This window comes from Manis javanica, chromosome 9 (genome assembly GCF_040802235.1).
Source record: "Manis javanica isolate MJ-LG chromosome 9, MJ_LKY, whole genome shotgun sequence".
NCBI lineage: Eukaryota > Metazoa > Chordata > Mammalia > Pholidota > Manidae > Manis > Manis javanica.
The window spans coordinates 63209706-63229745 of NC_133164.1; the positions used below are offsets into that span (position 1 = coordinate 63209706).

Sequence of the window (20040 nt, forward strand, 5' to 3'; positions counted from 1 at the left end):
TGGCTGCACGAAACCATGGCTCGTTTGTATTGAACCCTTTATATACTATGCTTTTCCTATGCAGACATACCTATGACAAAGTTCGATTTATAAATTAGGAACCATAGTGATTATCAAGAATAATAATAAAATAGAACAATTATAACACTACACTGTAATAAAAGCTATGTGAATGTGGTCTCTCTTTCTCAAAATACCTTGCTGCCCTGTACTCACCCTCCTTCCCGCGGTGATGTGGGATGACAAAACGCCTCCATGCTGAGACGATGTGAGGCGAAGGGAGCAGGCAGTGTGACGTAGGCTTAAGCTACTGTTGACACTAGGATAATCTACTGGACTGCAGTGGGGGGCGGGCAACTGACACCGTGGATGGGGGGCCTGCTGTATGTGTATAGGCATGTGTACGTCATGTCTGTATCTCATCATAGGAATGCAGAGGAAATTATGGAGAGGTGCATATTAGGCATTCCCACATGGATTCCAAGCAAGAGGGAGCTTCGAGAGGAAAAGCTGAAAGAAAAAAGACTGACTACAAACAGCAGTATACACAATATGATTACCATTGTGCATTTATGTATTTAAAATTTATATTTACAGAGAATTACTCAAAGAAAATGCTGACCATCTTGTGGATAGTTTGGATTTGACCCTTGGGCTAAACTAGACCTTTGGAATCATGTATTTGGACTATGTCATATTGGCCCTTCTTTATTCCCACCAAATTGAACTTCAGCCCTCTCTAGTTCACAGCGAAGAAATTCAAGCTATAAAGTTTAACTGGCTTGCTCACGTGAACACAGGCAGGAAGTGGCAAAGAGCGGATGTGTGCCCAGGCAGCGCGGCTCCACGGGCCCCACGCACATGTACTTCTGAGGCGAAATGTAACGAGTGCTGACAAACTCAGCAAGCCAGGGAAATAATAGTTGAGAAAATGAAATGAAGGCCCAAACAACTCCACATCTGAATATAAGTATCAAACCTTTCAATCTAGACAAGGCACTGCGTGGCTCCAGCTTACCTACCTCCACCTAATTCCCGTCCTCTTGTCACCACCGTCCAGGCATCCACGTGCAACTAAGCAAAATGCTGCGTGCGCCTCTCTGAGACTTAGTTTTCTCATCTATAAAGTGGGGATGATCCTTTCCTCGCCCACTGCGCAGGGTTGTGGCCAGCAACTATAGAATATCACCACGCTATTGCTGGTGAAATGTGCATATGCCTGCTCCTGGAGTTACTCACAAAGCGATAAGCAGTTGAATCCCACAGACTTGGACATGATCCCATGCACTTGGCCTGCCTACACCCATTGCTGGAAAATCCCAACATTCTCATCTTTGTTGGGTGGCTGTTGGCAGGTGGAGGCGCCTTCATCCTTCATGCCGCGCCTGTGTGTATGTGGCTCAGGGATGTGCCTCCGGAGGTGGCTAGAGCAGTGTTTCTCTAACTTGAATGTGCACACAGATCACCTGGAGATCTTTCCACAAACAGCATTTGGACTCAGCTGGTCTAGCATTTCTAGCAAGCTCTCAAGTGATGCCCACCTTCCTGGCCCACACACCTTGCAGGACACATGGTGAACAGGTCAGCAAGACTGAACTGAACCATGCTGACGATAGGGCAGCACACACCAGCATCACTGTAAGCATTTAATCCTGGCCATAGCCCTATAAGGTGGCTGATGCCCACCAGCCAAAGACCACCAAGAACACCTCTGGTCACACAAAGTCTGATTTATTCAGCTGGCTGCAGGGCAGAACACACACGGAGGAACCATGAGGGAGTTGTGGGGCTCATTATGGGGTTTGGCTGGTGCTGGGGGGTGTCAGGAGGGCTAGAGGTGGGGTGTCAGTTCTACCTGGGTGCTGCACAGCCACAAGGGCAGTGTGATGATAGGGCATCTTGGTAATTTTTTTTTTCTAGGAGGACAGATGATTAAAGTGCATGGAACTGCCAGCACAGAGAAGAGTAGTCACACGAGGTAGTCAGAAAAGAGCAAGAGGTGAATTATGTTTGTGGTTGCATGGTGTCCTATCCTGTTTTGGGTCGTACGTGGTCACGAGTGGCCTTGTGGCTTGTTTGTGCCAACAGTTATGGAATGACCTTGTCTGATGCTGTGTTTATTCTGTGAGTGACATTTCTGTTCCTTTAGGAACACTGTGGCCAGTACTTTCCAGACCTGGGAAGCTGAGCTCCAAGTGTCAGAGGGTTCCTCACATTGGAACAACTTCCCTAGATTGTTCTAAGGGGCTCCACAGTGCCAGAGCCTGGCCAGGCCTGGGAGTGCCATCACTGCAGGGCACCCTGAGCCTGGACTAGAGCTCAGGTGGGTCCTGGGCCCCATTTCTCACCTTGAGAGCTCTCTATGAATTTCTACCCTGGGACTGTCTCTACCTGGGGATTCCCTGATGCCCTGAGGGGCTCAGGCCCTTGTGGTCATCTGTCGCCCCAAGTCACAGATGGATACTAGCCGTTCAGTGTTTCTCGTGCAGAACTGTGAGACTAGGCGCCAGACAGGTGCTGACAGGTTGGTTTGGAATGACTCAAACTGTTTTTTTTTTTGTTAATTTTTGCTTATATTTAGTGTTTCATTGATTTTTAATACATATTTTAAATTTTTATTAAATTTTTTCAGCTCAAATGAGTTACAATTGACAAAAGCGTAAGATATTTAAAATGTATCATGATTTCTATATGTATACATTGCGAAGAGTCCTCTCTTCTACATTTAACACATCTATCATCTCACATATTTGCTTTTTTTTGGTGAGAACATTTAAGGTCTCATCTCTTGGCAAATTTCAATTATGTAACAACGTTATCAACTATAGTCACCATGTTATACATTAGATCCTCAGACCTTATTCATCTTATAGCTGAACCTGTACCTTTTACTGACTTCCCCCTATTTCTCCAGCCCCCACCCCTGGCAACCATTTTTTTACTCACTGTTCTTATGAGTTAGACATTTTTAAAGATTCTTCTCAGACTGTATTATCTGGGCCCCACAGAAAATATTTGCCTGGGACCCCATACCTCCAAGGAGTCCCAGTCTAGCTGACAGCTGCTGGGGGCTGTCTTTCACTCTCTCGATTATCACCACCCCCATTATAAAGAAGAGGAAGCTGAGGCTCACAGAGGGTAAGCACTGCCCATGGGGTCCAGGCTGGTGGGCGGAGCCTGGACCCAGCACCCGGTGCGCATGCTCGAGGCTGGTGCTCTAAGCCACGCCCTCCCGCAGCCGCCGGGCCAACTCCCAGGGCACCCGGCCTGACTCCAGCCCCACCGTCTGCGGTCTGTACACTGCAGACATTTCCAACACTGCTCCTGCTTGTCAAACTGATTAAATGGTCTTTAATTTTTTTTCCCCTGTGTGATACTTGGAAATCATGCATCTCCCACAGTTTACTCCTTTCCTCATTCCTCCTTCCCCCGTGTCCTTGGGACTGAGACTGATGCCCCAGTCCAGATCTGTCACGGGACGAGGGAAGCACTCCAGAGCAGTAATTTTGGCTTTATGTGAGCACCAGGGACCACAAACAACTGAGAATGTTCTCGCACACGGCACAGGGACTGTGCAGATGGCGGGGGGCGGGGAGGATGGGGGGTGAGGTGAGCGGTGGGCAGGAAAGCCATATGTGTGAAGTCTTCTATTATGGGGTCAGCCCACACTGTGCAGTCACCCTCCCGCTGATTTCAAGAACTAGAAACCGAGGGAAGTAGGGCCTTGTCGAGGAGGCTCGGGGTGTTTCAGCAGACAGGTAGCCTTGTTGTTTTAATGGGATAAGACCTGGTCGGAGAAGATTCGAGGACATGAAAGTATCAGGAAGGCCGTTCTGTGTGAGTCCAGGGGCCAATCCACCTACAGGGCAGTGTCTATAATGGAAATAGCCTGGGTGTCGGTGGGACTCCTAGCGCCGCTGGGGTAGGAGCTGTGACTCCCTGGGCAAGTTCCATGAGCCCTCTGCACCCCCGTTCCCTCCTGTGAAGGGCAGGGAGAGTGACTCCTTCCTCCAGCAATCGTAAGGAAGAAGATGCGGTACAGGGCCCCCCCCCCCCAACACTGCAGGTATGCTCAGCATTCTGTTATCTCAGACTGTCTTACAAAGGACAGCCTGAGGTCACAGGCTGGCTCTCCCTGGCATCTCTTTAAAAAGTTAGGGAAATCTCTCCCACAATCCATCAACCATCAATAGATACAAAAAACACATTTTGCACCCGCTTCCTATTTTCAGCAGGTGCCATCCCTGCTAGAAATACAGCTCAAAAGTCAGGCGGCCTGCGGTGTCAGAAAGCGGCTCCTCTCCTGCGGTGTCAGAAAGCGGCTCCTCTCCGTCACCGGAAAGCTCGCACCTGCCAGCTCAGTGGCAAATCCGCCCAAGTTTACTCTGTTCGTAACCTCTGTAATTTCCTCCACACTTGAATATCTTTTGTTTCCCCCTTTAATATTTTATTTATCTCTCACTAGTTTTTCTGACACACTTGTAGGGACATCCCAGTGCTGAGCACACCCTCCCGCTTCCTTCCCAGTCCTCGGGGTCTCCGTCCTGAAGGCCTGGGGTTCTGTGGGCCACTGGAGTGTGGGAAGCTTAGTCAGTGCCCTCCCTCTGGGGTCAGATGTATCTAGGTTTCAATCAGTCTCTACTATGTGACTAAGTCTTGCGCATAAGGTGGGTGTGATACTGGTACCTGCCACATGAGGCTGGTGGGGGCCCTGGGGCCCAGTGGGGAAATGCTGGGCAGGGCAGCCCAGGGCAGGAACCAGGACCCCGAGCAAGGCCTCATCTCCTGCCAGCCGCCTCGTAACCAATTTTCAGGCCACCCTACCCTGTCCATTTTGCATGCTGTTGCCAACTTCTGTTTCTCAAGTTTGACTTTTATCATGTTGTCCTTCTACTCAAGAAAATCTTCAGAAGTCCCCCTGGATGAGTCTTGTGTTTAGAGCCCTTCAGGCAATAGCCTCACAATTCCCTCCCTCTCTCCTCTTGCACTCCTTTGCCTCCACATCCCCGCTCCTGCTCCAAACATCGGAGGAGTCTGCAAATATCTGGAGATGCCAATAGGACCGTGACCCAGCCACAGGCTCGCAGGGCACTTGGTCAGGTCACCAGGGTCCAAGGGAGCCCAGAGGGAGAGATGAAGCCCTGGGAGGCAAAGATCTGAACTGCGTCTCCAAGTGTGAACAGGACTTCAGCTGGGGGTGTTCAAGTCAAAAGGGATGACAGTCCCTGGGGGCCAAGAAGTCTGGAGAGGATGAAGTCTGGGGCGTCAGTAGGTGGTGAGAAGTGATGTGGGTGGCACCCGGCTCCTGGGTCAGCCCAGGGCTTGGGGTTGCAGCCTGTGGCAGTGGGAAGTTCCTGACCATTCTTATGCAAGGATGTAATTTCATGCAATTTTCAGAGGAAAGATCAGTTTAATGGTCATACAAGGATTTCATAGTTATTATAGAGAATTGGGAAAATATAGAAAATACAGAAAAGTAAAAATTTTAAAATTCTGTGGCCCAGGGACAAACATGGACATTATCGTATTTATTTCTCATTCTTCCCCTCTCTTTTATGAGGGCTCTCTTCATTTAATCCTCACAAGTCTAGGCTATAGACAGCATGATTGTTCACATTAAGAAGCTTCTCTGGGTCAAGGAAATGCTAAGTGGCAGAGCTGGACCTCAGGCCCGGCCACTGGGGCTCCAGCACCTGCGTCTGAACCCCTGGGCCTCGCTGCTGCCCGGCGGTTACACAATCAACTCATAGACCGCTGCACAGAGAGATGTAAAACTTCGTTTAAAATAGTTTGGCGTCCTAATTTTCTGAATTGTGGTTTTAAAAAGAATTTTGGTGGGCGCATGAAGGAGCTATGTAGGTGGGGAGCAGTTTAGAAGCTTGGTGGGAGGGAGACAAGCTAGATGGGCCACTCATAGCACCCCCCACAGTTAAGGTCTGTGGAGAGAATGAAGGCAAGGAAGGGCTGGCAGCTACGGAGCCATGCAGCAGGCAGACACAGCCTGCCTGATGAACCCATGTGTGTACGTGTGTGCACAAGTGTGGGTGTCCGCATATGTGTGTGCCTGCGGGTGTCTGTCTGGGAGACAGTCACGGAAAGGATGCAGTGCAGGCAAATCCTGAGGATTCTTCACTGGGCCTATGGGTGGTTGGTAAAGCTGTTATGGGAGGGGAAATGTTTGGGAGACAAGGCAGGGGGTGAGTCCCTTTGGGACCTCAAGAGAGGGTGTGGTCTGCCAGGTGGCAGTTGGAGACACCTAGGCGGAGTTGGCTGCACTGTTCATACTGAAGTCAAGGGACATGAGGTTCCCTGGAAAGAACAGACAGAATAAAAAGAGGAGACGTCTGCAGAGGAAGCTTAGGGATGCAGTCAGACAGGACAGCAGAGCTGATGGTTAGATCTGGAAGGGGCCAAGAGAGCAGATATCACAAAGCAGGTTGGGATGGGAACAGGAAGAGGCTGCTGGACTCAGGGCTCTCCTCCCCAAACCCCCATTCTGCCAGGCTAATCGCTCACCCACCTCTCAAAATCATTTTTACATGTCCATCTCTCATTTGCTTCATTGTCCAGCCTGGCATGTGTGCCAATGTGTCTCTAAGGCCTATTTATATGCCCCCATTCCCCAGCAAGCCCTCCAGACCTGCTTGGCCTGCAGCACTCTGCCCTTCCCCTGCACACACTGTCATTTCTCATTTCCTCCCAAGACTCCAGGTGTCTGGAGCAGGGGCCCTGCCTGCCTTGGAGCCCCCCAGTGCCTGATGACAAGGTGCTGATTAATTAGCTGCTTATAACCCATAGCAGAGAGCATATTATTTTACTTGTATTGTTTGTCTTTTTAAGAATATGTTTTCTCTACACCAGAAGCTCCCCTGCCCTTCCTAGCTGAGCCCCAGCTTTGTGAATTCTTCCCATGGCATATTCCCTCTGATTGGCTTGGCATTTTGCTACTTGACTATTACACATGCAGCCTGGGAGCTGCAATGCATCTTCTGTCCACTTGCCTTTTCTCATTTGCCACTGGTCTCTGTCCCTGCTGTCCCTCCACCTCCCTCACTCCCAGCTGAGTGCATTCCTTCCAGGATGCCATGTCTACCTAACCAATGAATTCTTTGTAGGTGTTCACTAATCTGATGGGATTAAGATGGGTGCAAGTCTGCTCGATTCCTTCTTTTGGCACAGAACTCAGTGACTTTCCACCTGCCGCGTCTAGACACTATAGTGGCAGGTGAAAGATTTCCATCGAGAGTGTCACTTCACCTTGATTTCCTTTAATCCTTGTAGGTTCCATGTGGAGCCAGGAGCCCCCACTCACATACTTGTGTATATGTATATATATATATATATGCATGTATATGCATGTATATGTGTATATATATGTATGTGTATGGATGTGTGTGCATGTGTATGGATATGTGTGCATGTGTATGGATATGTATGCATGTATATGGATATGCATGTGTGTATATGCATATGATGAGCAGCAGTAGTAGCTTTGATGGCAATGGTGTCAATAACAACTACCATTGTGTGTGTGTGTGTGTGATTAATAACTACCATTTTCTGAGCATTCTCTACATGCCAGGCACTACACAAACAGATTTATAGATGTTACTTCATTTAGTCTCCCTTCCCTGCCCACCACTCTTCCACACCCTGTGGAATCTTGGGGTTCCTCTTGAATCATTGCAATGCTGGATAGAAATTTTTGGCTTTCCCAGAGGGTGTGATGCGGGCAGACCCAGGGACTTTCTGTGACCAGCACAGAAGCTTTGGAGGAAGTCATGGCAGCAGTGAAGTGAGATGACCCGATTCTGTTCCATGTCTGTCTCTTACCACCTGTCCCTCAGAGAGAGCCACCCGGGTCTGGATGCCACAGGCCAATTTGACATTCCTCCAGAGATCCAGTGCCTATGAAGCAAGTGTCTGTGACAATATTCCACTAAATAAGCAAGGCTTGATAGAGTTCTAATTAAATTAAAACGAGAATACGAATTTTAAGAGGGTCTTTCCTTTCTTTAAACCTCCAATTCCTGCCTCAGGCTAGGAACATTCCAACTGGAAAGTGGTAGAAAAACCAATGGTGTTGATGTAGAAAAACACAAAATAAAGCAGTAAATACTCCCTATTTTCCTAAATTGTTTGAAAAAACATTCAGTTGAGGAAATTTAAAAAAAGGCGGAACATTGCTGAGAAATATGACTGGATCTGGGGACAAGCAGACATTAAATTTGGTGTTGAAGGTCAGTTAAGTGGCACGAAACACTGGCAGACTGCAGGGTCCCAGGTCCAAGAGAAGGTAAAAATAATGCCTTTTAGGACATCCTAGGTTTCACAGTGATGTTTCATTTTGAAAAGGCATAATACACACACTAAAATAAAACGTGATTTGAAAAGTACAACCCACAGCGAGGGGAGGGAGGAGGGCGGCGTGAGGAGCCAGATGGCGGCGGGCGGGGCTGTGGGCGGTGCGTGCAGGAGGCGCTGCGAGCTGCGCTGCGGTGGCAAAGCTGATGCGGGAGGCTAAGAGGTTTTGTTTGGTGCTGAAGGATGGTGTCTTAGCTCAGGCTGCTAAAACAAAACGCTGCAGACGGGGTGGCTTTCAAAACAGCAGAAATGTATTTCTCATAGTTCTGGAGGCTGGGAAGTCCAAGGCTGAGGCTCTGACTTATCCCGCCTACGGCGAGGGCCTCTTCCTGGCCTGGGGGCGGCTGCCTTTAGCTCTGTGTGCTCATGGGACCTCTCTGCGCTCCAGCAGAGGCAGCAAGTTCTCTGGGGTCTCCTCTTCTCAGGAAACCAATCTTGTCGGATCAGGGCCCTATGCTTAGGAGCTCATTTACCCTTGATCACTTCCACAAAGACCCTAACTCCAGATTACGTCACACTTGGGGCTAGGGCTTGGACAGCTGAATCTGGGGAGGGTACAGATGGATTCGTTTGCGAACGGTGTAGGCTAAGGGAAAGGGGCAGTGGAGAGAGGAAAGACGCAACCCAGAGGGAGGGATGGCAGGAAAGGAAGAGGGGACTAGGGTAGCCTGGGACGGGACTGCTGGTGTCAGGTGGTGGAGGGAGTGGACAATTTCTCAGTAAGTCAGGAGGCCAGTTTATTGATAAGTGGGAACGGGTTTGGAATTTGAGAACAGTGAAGAGATCCAGAGGAACCTCCACGGGAATGAGAGAAGGAATCACCTGGTGGCTGCCAGCAAAGCTAGGCTGACATCACGGGCCACCCAGGTGCCAGCTCTGACGTCGCCTTTTTATGGGGGTCTCACCTGACCATGCCGTCTTAATTTTCTGCACAGCACTTAACCATATCTGATTAGTTTCTAACTCCTCCCCCAGGCGCAAACTCCACGAGACCCTGGGTCACACTGCCTTGCTCACTGCTGTACCGTTAAGGCTTAGGCACCATAAAGCCAAAGAAGTCTCTGCTGGCTGCACAGGTGCACGGCTGTGTGGCACCAATGAGAAGGATGTGACAATCCGTCAGGGTCACTCACACCCCCAGGACCAAAACTGCGGCAGAGAAAGGCTACCCAGGCCTGCGTGTTAGCAATGTGGGAACGGCAAGAGGAGCCCACGAGGAAGGAAGGAGGGTGCTAGCGAGTGGGCTGCAGAGGTGGTGGCCGCTGAGGTCCGGCTGAGTGAGAAGGGAGAGATGACAAGACAGGCAGGGAGGAAGGAAGGCTCAGGGAGGTGGGAAAAGAGGAAGCATCGAAGGGTCAAAGAGCATGCTTAGTGGGAATAAGTAGGAGAGTAAGACTCTGGTCAGAAGAAAACTGGAGCGGGATGTAGCTGAGCCAGCGAGGTGCTAAGCGACAAGGTCTGGCCTGCATCCTGGACAGGAGGAGGCTGCCACCAGGAAGGAAGGTGACAGGTACTGAGGTTTAGCCCATGGAGGCGCCCGAAGCAGGGCAGCCTTTCCTAACATGTCCCAGGAATGGAACTCTGATGGTTGACTGGTGCTCTGTGTTCAAGTAAGTTTGGAAAACATGAGTTAGAAAACTGATTCACATATTGCAAGTATTCTACAAATCTTTAAAATACTTAAAAAGACTTCAAAAGGAAACACAGAGTTTCTCAGATTCATTTGACTAACCAATCCTTTTTATTTCCCTCCAGAAATATCTCTGGGTCTACTCTTCCCCAAGAACGGAGTGAGGTCCCCCAAACTATTCGTTCATACCCACTGGGAATAATTTGAAATGCAAATTCTCAGGCCCCACCCCAGGCCATGATCAGAAACTTGGGGCGGAGGTAGGAATCTGTGTTTTAACAAGTCTTCCAGGTGATTCTGATGCATACTAAGCCCAGAATCACTGAGCTGGAAAATACTCTGTAGAAGATGGATCCATGTTCAAGTTTGGGGAAGCCTGTTCATTAAGGGGCTAGCTAAGGCATTCATGTTAATGCTGAAGTCATGGAGTGTGACTGCAGATGTTGAAACGGAGAAGAAAAATGTGTGTCCAATAGTAATGTGCAGATTAAGATTGCAAAATTTAGTACTAGCCTAATTAATAAATCACATCAAAACATTAATGAAAATGACTTTGGACTGCCTATTCTTTTGGATTATTCATACTATTAGGTCTGTTAGCCTGACTCAAGAGCTGACTCTTCTCCAACATACTGTGTCAAGTTGTTGTGGGGGACAGGGAAGTAAAGAAATGGATTGGAAAATGATTTCTCTTCTCTTCTCCATCCTTTGACAGTTACTGAAAAGTAATTATGAGGCCAAAAGGTAGACAGCAAAGGAAAGAAGAAAGCACGGTCATATAGCAGCTGTATCGCCAGCTCTTGAGTAACCAAAAATGGACCCCAATTACTTGTACTGTATGTGTGGCTATATAAACTCATATTTAAAAACTTAATTTAAAAGCAATTATTTGCAAAGAGCTTTACAAATCAATCAGCTCAAGCTTTACCCATGTCTATAATAAACAGTTGTTGGGTTAACACAGAAATTTGTCAGAAGGTATAATTTTCAGATGTTAAGAAATGTATTTGTCCTACTTCTTGGCAAAATAATTTGGAAAGGTGTTTACCATACATTTATAGTTTGCAGAAGAGCTGTCAAAAATATGTAACATGTGCATACTTCGACTGTACAATGAAAAAAGTGTGAGTCTAAAAAGAATCTGGGTGTGTGTTTTCAAAAGTAAAATTTGAACCTAGTCTGAATCTTAAATTGCATTTGACTCAGAATTTTCTTTAAGAGAGAAAAAGAAACAAAAGACCCCCTTGAACAATTATGCAGAGCTAAATGATTGAGCTTTTTAAAGTGCTTAGTTAGAAATATTCTCCGTTTCTACTGCATTTAGACATAAAGACATACCAGAAATGAAAGAATAACCTTGTGCAAAGATTTGCATGAGCACAGAGGCTTAGATGGAAGAAAAAAAGAGACAAGAAATGTCCCTGATCTCTTAGATGGGAGTTCATAGAACCACCATTGTGTCTCACTCAGCCCTGGTTTTTTGCCCAATAATACGCATGACTGTCAGGGTCTTGGTGACTCACTGGTCATGAACTCTGGTAGCTATTTCTAAGTGGGGATGAGCTATGCCGGCAACAGGTCTAGATGAAGATCTGCTCTTCGTATAGAAAACCACCTGCAGTTCTTACATGGCTAGTTTGACTTGCACAACCTTGGAATGATCCATTTCTCTATAGTTTGAGTCTTTGAAATACAGATCTGTCAGCCACTGAGGAAGGCTTCATTCTGAACTTTTGGCCCACATTTAGAGTTGCCTGTTTTCCCAAACTTCATTGGGGTATACCGCAAATTCTGAAACCTGCCTTCCGCCACAGGCTTGGAATGGCACTTCTGATCAGGGAGAAACTTAGTTCACATTGCTGGTGAATTTCTTTCACGGCGGTGAGATCCTGGACTCACAGGCAAGAGGGCTGTGCCAGGAGCTGGCCCTCCTGCAGGAGAGGAAGGTAATAGCCATTTAACACGTGGATCTTCCTACCTCCTCAGGAGATGGCATGCAATGACTCTCCTGAGAGGAAAGCTAACAGGAGCATGACCCCATCTTTACAGCCAGTCACCACGTCTTAAAGTGATTCTAAGGCTAAAAACCCTTAAAGGTCTAACAATCCGAATGGAAATGTTACAGGGCGATAAAATCTAGCATTTTTTCACATGCCTTATCTTGTACAATTGGAACAGAACCCCTGAATCTTCTCACTGTTGATTTATCTCTGAATCACTCTGGCAGTTACAGCTGGGCCCATCATACAGCACTTTTATATATTACAGTCTCCCTATTAATTTGTTTTCTGTGTTTCTTATAGAGTGGGGCATAAAGAAAATATTTTTTTCAGTTGGTAAGATGAGGAAGTAACCTCACCCACCTTAGAGGGTGGCTGAGAGGATTGGAGGGGTCCATGCAAGTGAAGTTTGTAGCACAGGACAGTGCTCGTTAATTATTAGCTATCAGTGACAGTCATTATTAATAACAGGCCGGGATGCCTGCAATTTAAGAGCACAGACGTGGAAGCCTGAGTGTGTTGTCCAAACCCTAGCTCAACCGCTCACAAATATGCAGCCCCGGGCAAGTTAGTTAATACCTCGGTGCCTCGATTCCCTCATCTCAAAACTGGGGTTACCAATAGTTCTGTCCTCTTTGGTGATGGATGAGGATTCAACGAGATGTTGTAACGTCTCTGGAGAAAAAGCCTGGCAGATAGCAGCACAGTACTGGTGTTGCATATTTCATCCTTACAACAGCCTCTGAGGTGGTGGTCAGTACCTACGTTTGCACAGACAATGAAGCCAAGGCTTAGGATCACACAGCTAACAGCGGGCCCACAGTTCGAGATGACTAGAAGAACAAGTTCATTTCACTCCCCCACATGAGAGTCACATGTGGGTCTTTGGCTGCACAGCTCCCTGCCGGCACATGCCTCTGATGAAATGAGTTACCGCATTTACTAGTATTTCTGATCACTAACTGGCGACCCAGATGCTCTCAACCCACAGCATGTGGTAGCTGCTCCTCGGTGCTGGAGACTGACAGCGCTTTCCTGTACTGATTTGCTGAAACGCTCAGAAAAAGAGACTCCTTACATAACTGGAAAACTGGCAGCGGATTTTAACAAACCATGGTGCCTGCTTTCTCTCCTCTCCCCCGCCCATAGCACAGGGGTAGATGGGTGACCCCCACCTGAGGTCTCTTCCAGCTGCCCCTGCTGAGCCTCAGGTGTTCCTGCAAAGGGGCCCAGGGAAGTTTTTAAAGTTGACTCAGACCTCCTTTGCCACAGAGGGTGAGGCAACCCTGAGAGAGGACCACAGGCTACTTCAGGAATTTGCTTGTGAGTGTACACCGCTGCCATCTGCTGGATGGAATGGGCATCAGACCTGATACCTTGTTTCTTTGCTATGTAATGAGCAAACTCGTTGATTCCCATTGTGAGTTCAGAACCTAGAAGTTCATCATTTCACAGCATCAATTCCACAGGTCTGCATATTTTGGAAATCTCATGACAACTGTGCACAGAGGGACCTTCACCTGAGTGATCAAAGGGTAGATTTTTGGCATGGTAAAATGACAGCATCTTTGAAGCAACCTCCTATTTGGCATTATTAGTTCCCCAGATCAAATTTGTCTGTTCCCAAATGGTTAATCTAATTGGTTAGAAAAAGCCCACAAGCATCAGGCAAGGGCATCTGCAGAACCTGGACCCTCTTGTCAATGGCAAAAAGTACTTACAGGAAAATGGAATCACTGCCTGGCTTTATTCTTGTGTTCTCTGAAATTCTGTGTCCATGTATCCAGCAGTTATTTATTGAGCACTTATCCTGTGTGTGAGGCGGCATGTTAGGAACAGAGAGAGCAAAGATGAACATACTTCTTACTCTTAATAATATCATTTGGGTATTTTACAAGCACTTGTATGTGCCAGGCATATACATTCCATTATATTTCATTTAATCCTCAGAACAACCCTAGGGTCTATTATTATCTTATTTACAATTATCTCATATTATTATCTCATTTATAGTGACTATTATGTCTCATTTACAGTTCAAAAAACCAAAGCTAAGAGAGATTAAGTAAATTACCCAAGATAATTGGATAGAGAGAATGGGATTTGAATGTGGGGTAGTGGGAGTGGGTACACGAAGGAGAGAAGTGTTGACTACATGGACCAATGTAGCTTTTTTTTTTTCCACACAGTCTGGGTCTTTTGTTTCCCACACATTTTCTGTTCCATTAGCCACAGATTCCCAGCAAAGTGAAAGGGCTCCAAAGCACTAAGCGAAGCCAGCAGGAGAGGCTTCGTAAAGATTTATCAGGAAGAATATCCCTTCCTCTAGCAAGCATTTGAAATCGATCTAGTTAACATTCTCTTCAGTTCATAACTCTTCCTCTTAACAGCAGCCTCAGCATCAGAAGCAAGACCTGAATTGCTGTCACTTCTCGTTGGATGGAAAACCAATCAGTATATCGGTCAGCCTGACAGAGTGTCGGGGAGTGAATGATTTGCTCAGCACGAGCTAGGGGGCAATTCAGACATACCGTCGCAACCATCTCAAACCGTTTTTTCCCCCTCTCTCTCCCAGTGCAGAAGTGGGGTGCCGGCAGGGAGACACCAGGGTGGGTGTTGGCGGGGAGGTGGAGAACAGCGGGAGGATGAACGGAAGCTGGTGGCAGAGAAGAAAAGCAGCTCTGTGCCAGGTGCCCACAAAGGTGCTCAGAGAGTATCTGCTGGACAGAAAGACCCAGGAGTACAGGTGGGACAGGAGAGTGGCTAAGGGTAGGTCCGTGTCTGCAGCCAGCCTGCTGGGCTAGCATCCCTCCTCTGCCGCTCACATAGTCTTTGCCCTCCAGCAGGTCACGTAATCTTTACAATCCTGAGTGCTTTTTCCTGGAAGTTGGGGGGTTGCCTCAGAGTGTTGTTTTGGAGGTTCAGTGAGGTAGTCCACACTGGCCTCTACTACATGCAGCAAGAGGTCAGAATTTGGGGGTCCTCCCCCAAAATAACTCTTTAGGGTTGCTTGATGCTTCTTATTTGCACACTAGTTTGCCATCCATACTGTTATTTTTCTTCTCAGTAACCCTACAAGGCAGGCTGGAGAGAGATTATCATTCCCATATTTCCAGAAGAAATGGGACCCCAGGTTTCTTGGCTAAAATGTTTTTCAACCAAAGCCTGCCCTCAGGGTCACCCACATGAGAACTGCTAAGTAGAGGACCAAGAATTGTATTTATGTAGCAAACCCCTATGCAGACAGTGATATTCAAATGGTTGCATGGAAATAACTGAAACCTGAATTTCCTGGAAGGAGCTCCAGTCTGAAATTTCCTGGAAGGAGTACACCAGACAGGAAAAAAGCTATTAGAAAGCATTCACAGCAGACTTCTTTTCCTGAAATTCTCTTTCTAGTAAGTTTTGATGTTGAAAGAAAAACTGAATGCTTAATTTTAGATTATCTTCAAATTTATCAACTGCTGAACAGTCAGTGCCATTTGGGTGGTGAATACATGGGGCAAAATGTTATTTCCTGGTTGCTATCCATGGCTGTGAAGCCCCACAGGAGGGAACAAACTTTAGAGAAACAGGAACAAATGGAAAGAAAGGAGAAAATATTAGAAATGCCAAAAACAATGTCCACTTAAGTATGAAAATGCTTCATTGAGACAACAGTAGCCCAGGATCAGTACAAAAAGTTCAGGACACAGGTAGGACACATGCACTAAAACCTAACTCAAGGAAAGAAAGCACACTTCAATAAACTCAAATCAGACCAAACTTTACAGTGTTAAGGTCCTTAAACGTTTTTTTCAATGAGTAATCTGCAATATTGTGCCAGTTATTTGCAAGCAAATCGGCTTTTAAAAAGCATGGTCGAGCACCTAAGTTTTATAATCGTTTAATACAAGTTTATGGTATTTTTAACACAATTAATTTGCACTATAAGGCACAGACTTAATTTTGTTTCAGAAGATTAACCTATTCAGAAGATAGGCCTATTCAAATGATGCATTCCAACCTAGCTGGGGATAGATAAATGAAACATTACAATGTAATTTATGAATGAAAAGGCATCCTGGATGACACACGAAGAGTGGGAGATCAATGCCTGACCCCTGGCAGAGGCTCCATCCACAATGGAGAGAAGGAATGACCTTGGTTTCCCTGGTGAATTCAGTTACACAGGATGAGAACAGGGCTTATCATTGCTATTCATTCTGGCTAAGAGAAATGAGGTAACAGGTGCAAAATCTACCCAGTCCAGAATTCCAGTGTCTGTTTGGTTAACATGTCAGAAACCTAGGCTGAAACCAAGAAATCTATTTGACATGTCTCTCTTTCTCTCTCCTTGTTCACCCATAACCAATCTTTTTACTGCATTCTGCCAATTTGACCTTCTAAATGGATATTGAATCCTTCCATCCCTGTTTCACCTGCCACTGCCCGAACTCCATCTATATCTTCTTTTGCCTGGATGACTGTAATAGTCTTCCAAGGGTCATGCTTCATCCACTCTGGGCCCCTCTATTCACTGCCCACAGTAACACTGGAATTATCCTTTCAAAACATAATCTGATTATGTTCCCTTTTTTTCAAAGTACTAATCAACCTACATCTATTTGATTAACATCTGTCTCCCTGTCTGAATCATAAACTCTGGGACACTGGGCACTTTGAATACTTTTTCTCACCAACATGTATCCAGTATCTAGCACAGTGTCTTGTAAACAGAGGGGCACAAATAAATATTTGTTGAATGAATGAATAAACTTACTGAACACTGACTTCTTATTCTTAAAAGATAATCTCTGTTATGCTTTCTGCATGGTCAACAAACATAACATGATTAACATCTAGTACATTTTTATGAATGAAAAGCCAGAACACTATTACTGTGCCTGAGAAGACTGAATTCTCACTTCGGCATGAGTAAGCTATTAAAATAAGCATACCTACTAGCATCTGAACATTTAATTTCTATTCCCAAGGTGGTTAATCCTAAAGATGGAGCAAATAAAAGCTCAGTTTGCTTGGAAAATTGTAAATTGAAGTCCCAAAGAGGTGCAGAAATGCAGTTTAAAATCCCACTAAATAAAAACTTTAGTTAACTGATGGTTAATAAACGTCCTTCAAATGACTCAAGAGCAATGTAAATTGGGTGGGGAGGGGCAGGGTGTGCAGGGAGGTCTTAGCAGAAAACATCACATTTCAGAATTAGAAAACAATCGTTCTGATTTTAGAAACGTTGAGATGAGAAAGCATTTGTGCAAGCAACTTGCTGCTAAACCTAGAGCTAAATGGAAGTTTAATTTTCAAGAAGTTCTCTGATATAATACGTCTTTCGATAATTACTTTTACATCTAAAAACAAATTGCTTTGGATAAACAATTGTATGCCATAAGGTCCACAATGCTATTCACCAAATTGAATAATACATTTTCATCATCATCTAGCAGAAGTCTTACTGCAGCTATTTTCCTAGTACTTAGGTAGTATAATTTGTACAATAATTACTGAATATTCTCCACAATAATACCTCATATCAGAGTAATCTGAATGGTCAGTAAATCACTATTACTTAAATAAGGATGAAACCAAGCTATCATTGCACACACCTACTAAGCAAGCCCTGGCATAGAATTACAAACACAAAATTCTTACAGCTAGAAGAGAGACCTCTAGTGTGTGTTGAAGAACTTTATGTTGTGCTCCAGGCATAATTAATACAGCAAGATCACTGCAGTCATTTTGAATACTGTGGTGGGAGATTTTTTGCCAACTATTATTCATGCTCAATTCATTTCAAATTTTCTTCCCAGCAAATGTATGATATTTTTGCCTAATTCATTCCCTTCTTTTTTATAAACATATCTAAACCAATGAAGTTTTCCCTGTGACGCAAAGTTTTAAAATTGTGATCACCTTAGCAACCGAATTAGTAAACATTAAACTTGTCATCATAACAATTGCTAACAATTCTTTCCATCAAGCAGCAGCAGGGCTCTTGAGCTAAACAGTCGTAGTCAGTGTGCAATCTCCTGAACACCAGCCCCTCATGGAAAGCCAAATGCCACACAAACATAGACACGAAGGATAGGTCGGCACATTGCCGATTACCCGGAAGACAAATGGATCCGCTATTTCCAATTCACCAAGTAGGTCAGCTATTAGTTTCCACAGATTCCCACACACGCAGGTAAATTCTTTGATGTAAAATCAGACTTTACACATCATTCTATGGCATCGGCCTCAGCCTTGAAAAATCCTGTATTTTTTCTCCTCCGCCTTAAAAACACATTTGAGAGAAACACACAGAAAATGTTTTTCTAAAAACACACAAAAGCACACAAAACAGCAGGTCTCTTAAGGAGTCTACTGCTGAGAAGGTAAAAGCATTTTGCTCATTTTTAATTTGCTAAAACAATCCAAGCGTGCTTAGTACCCAGAGGGTATTTCTCAAATAAACTTGTATCTCTAGCTGCCAGCTTAGTTGATTGAAAACAGAAGGCAAACGTTTTCTTAAAGAGTGAGTATGTTAAACTGTTATGTCTCGCAGTTCCACCAAGCGCGCGCGCGCACACACGCGCGCGCGCGCGCGGGTCCAGGATTTGCTTGAAAGCCACCAGTTCTATGATCTAAAAGGTAATGCAGCATTGGTACCAAATTAGTTCTGCCCACTGCGGTGCACCTCTCAGCCCGGAAGCCAGCGCCACGGGGACGCTGGACAGGCGCTGCGTGCTGTCCTCCACGCACAAAGCTAGCAGCCCCATTTGCAACTTTGCTAACTTAGCTGGCTCCCGCCCAGCCGGCCCCCGAAGCACAGTCACCGTGAAAACGTTTTGGTACCAGAAAACCATTTCCACGACAGTGCGAGTGTTCGAAAGCACAAAGGCAGACACTGGCGACCGCGCTAGCTAGGAAGTTTCGGCACTCGGGGAGGCTGGGCGGAGCACGCGGCCAGGTAAGGGATTCCTGCCCCACGGCTCTGGTCGCCTCTTCCTGGAGGTTTTGGGGCTCGACCTCACTTTTTAACGCTAATTTTCCAGAGCGTACATCCCACCCCGTTCTTTGTCCGGGAGGCGCGACTCTTTCCCAGCCAGGCCCCTCTCGGGGGCGGGAGAGGAAGCACACCTCACGTTTCAGCAAGGGGGCGGCGGCGGCGGCGGCGGCGGCGGCGGCGGCGGCGGGGGGGGGGGGGGGGCGGGGCCGGGCCGGGCCGGGCCGGGCCGGGGGTGGGCAGGACCGAGCCCGCAGCACCCCTCCCGCCCGCCTCGGGGCTGCGAGCGAGGGTTCCGACCGCGGAGGGCAGAGGCGGCCAGGACACCGTCCCTTTAAGGGCTCTCGGCCGCCAGCAGGGCCGGGAGGGCTGCGGGCCCCCGACTGGGCGACGCAGAGCCCCGCGGCCCGCGTCGCGCCCGCCGCGGCTCCCGCCTCCGCCCCCAAGGAGGCTCGGAGCCGAGCCCTTTATCGGGGGGATGTGGGGAGGCCGGGAGTGAGAGTATTTTTACAAATAAACTGAACGTTTGCGCCCAAAGGAGGGGGGCTAGGAAAAGGGGGGGCGGGACGGGGCTTTAAAGACGCCCGGGTGGGCGGAGGCGGCGGACCCGGACGAGCCCGGCCGCAGATGGACGGCGGAGGCGCCGGGGCCCGGGCGCCGCGCACAAAGCGAGCGGCGCACCCCCGCCTGGGCCCCCGGGGACAGCAGAGCCCGCGGGGCCCGGGCTCTCGGAGGCCACAATGGCGCCTGTCGCGGGGCGTCCGGGGGCGCCGCGGCTGCCTGCGAGGAGCGGGCGCGGCCCCGCGGCGGGAGCGGAGCCCGGGGCCGCATTCCCCTCGCGGGGTGCGCTCGGCGAGGCCCGGGGCCGGGGCGCCGGACGCTCCGGCGGGGCCGGTCGCGGGCGCGGAGCCCCGCGCCGGGAAGACGGGCGCGCGCGGTTTGGGGCGGAGGGAGGCGGCGGGGGGCGGGGAGCCGCTGCGAAGCGGCCGCGGGGAGGCGGGCGGCGGGGCTCGTAGGTCCGGAACCGGGCCGTGAGATCCGGAAGCCCGGCCGCGGCTCGC

At 47.7% G+C, this 20040-nt stretch overlaps 1 protein-coding gene and 1 long non-coding RNA gene across 2 annotated transcripts in view; one reads left to right on the forward strand and one right to left on the reverse strand.

Moving 5' to 3' along the window:
• Positions 1–20040, reverse strand: part of KCTD1 (potassium channel tetramerization domain containing 1) — a 174917-nt gene that overhangs the window by 154445 nt on the left and 432 nt on the right. The gene's annotated exons all lie outside the window — the stretch shown is intronic.
• LOC108386215 (uncharacterized) overlaps positions 10666–20040 on the forward strand; it is a 271240-nt gene continuing 261865 nt past the window's right edge. Inside the window, exon 1 of the long non-coding RNA XR_012121100.1 lies at positions 10666–18943. This is a non-coding gene — a long non-coding RNA (uncharacterized lncRNA). The remainder of the gene's footprint in view (positions 18944–20040) is intronic.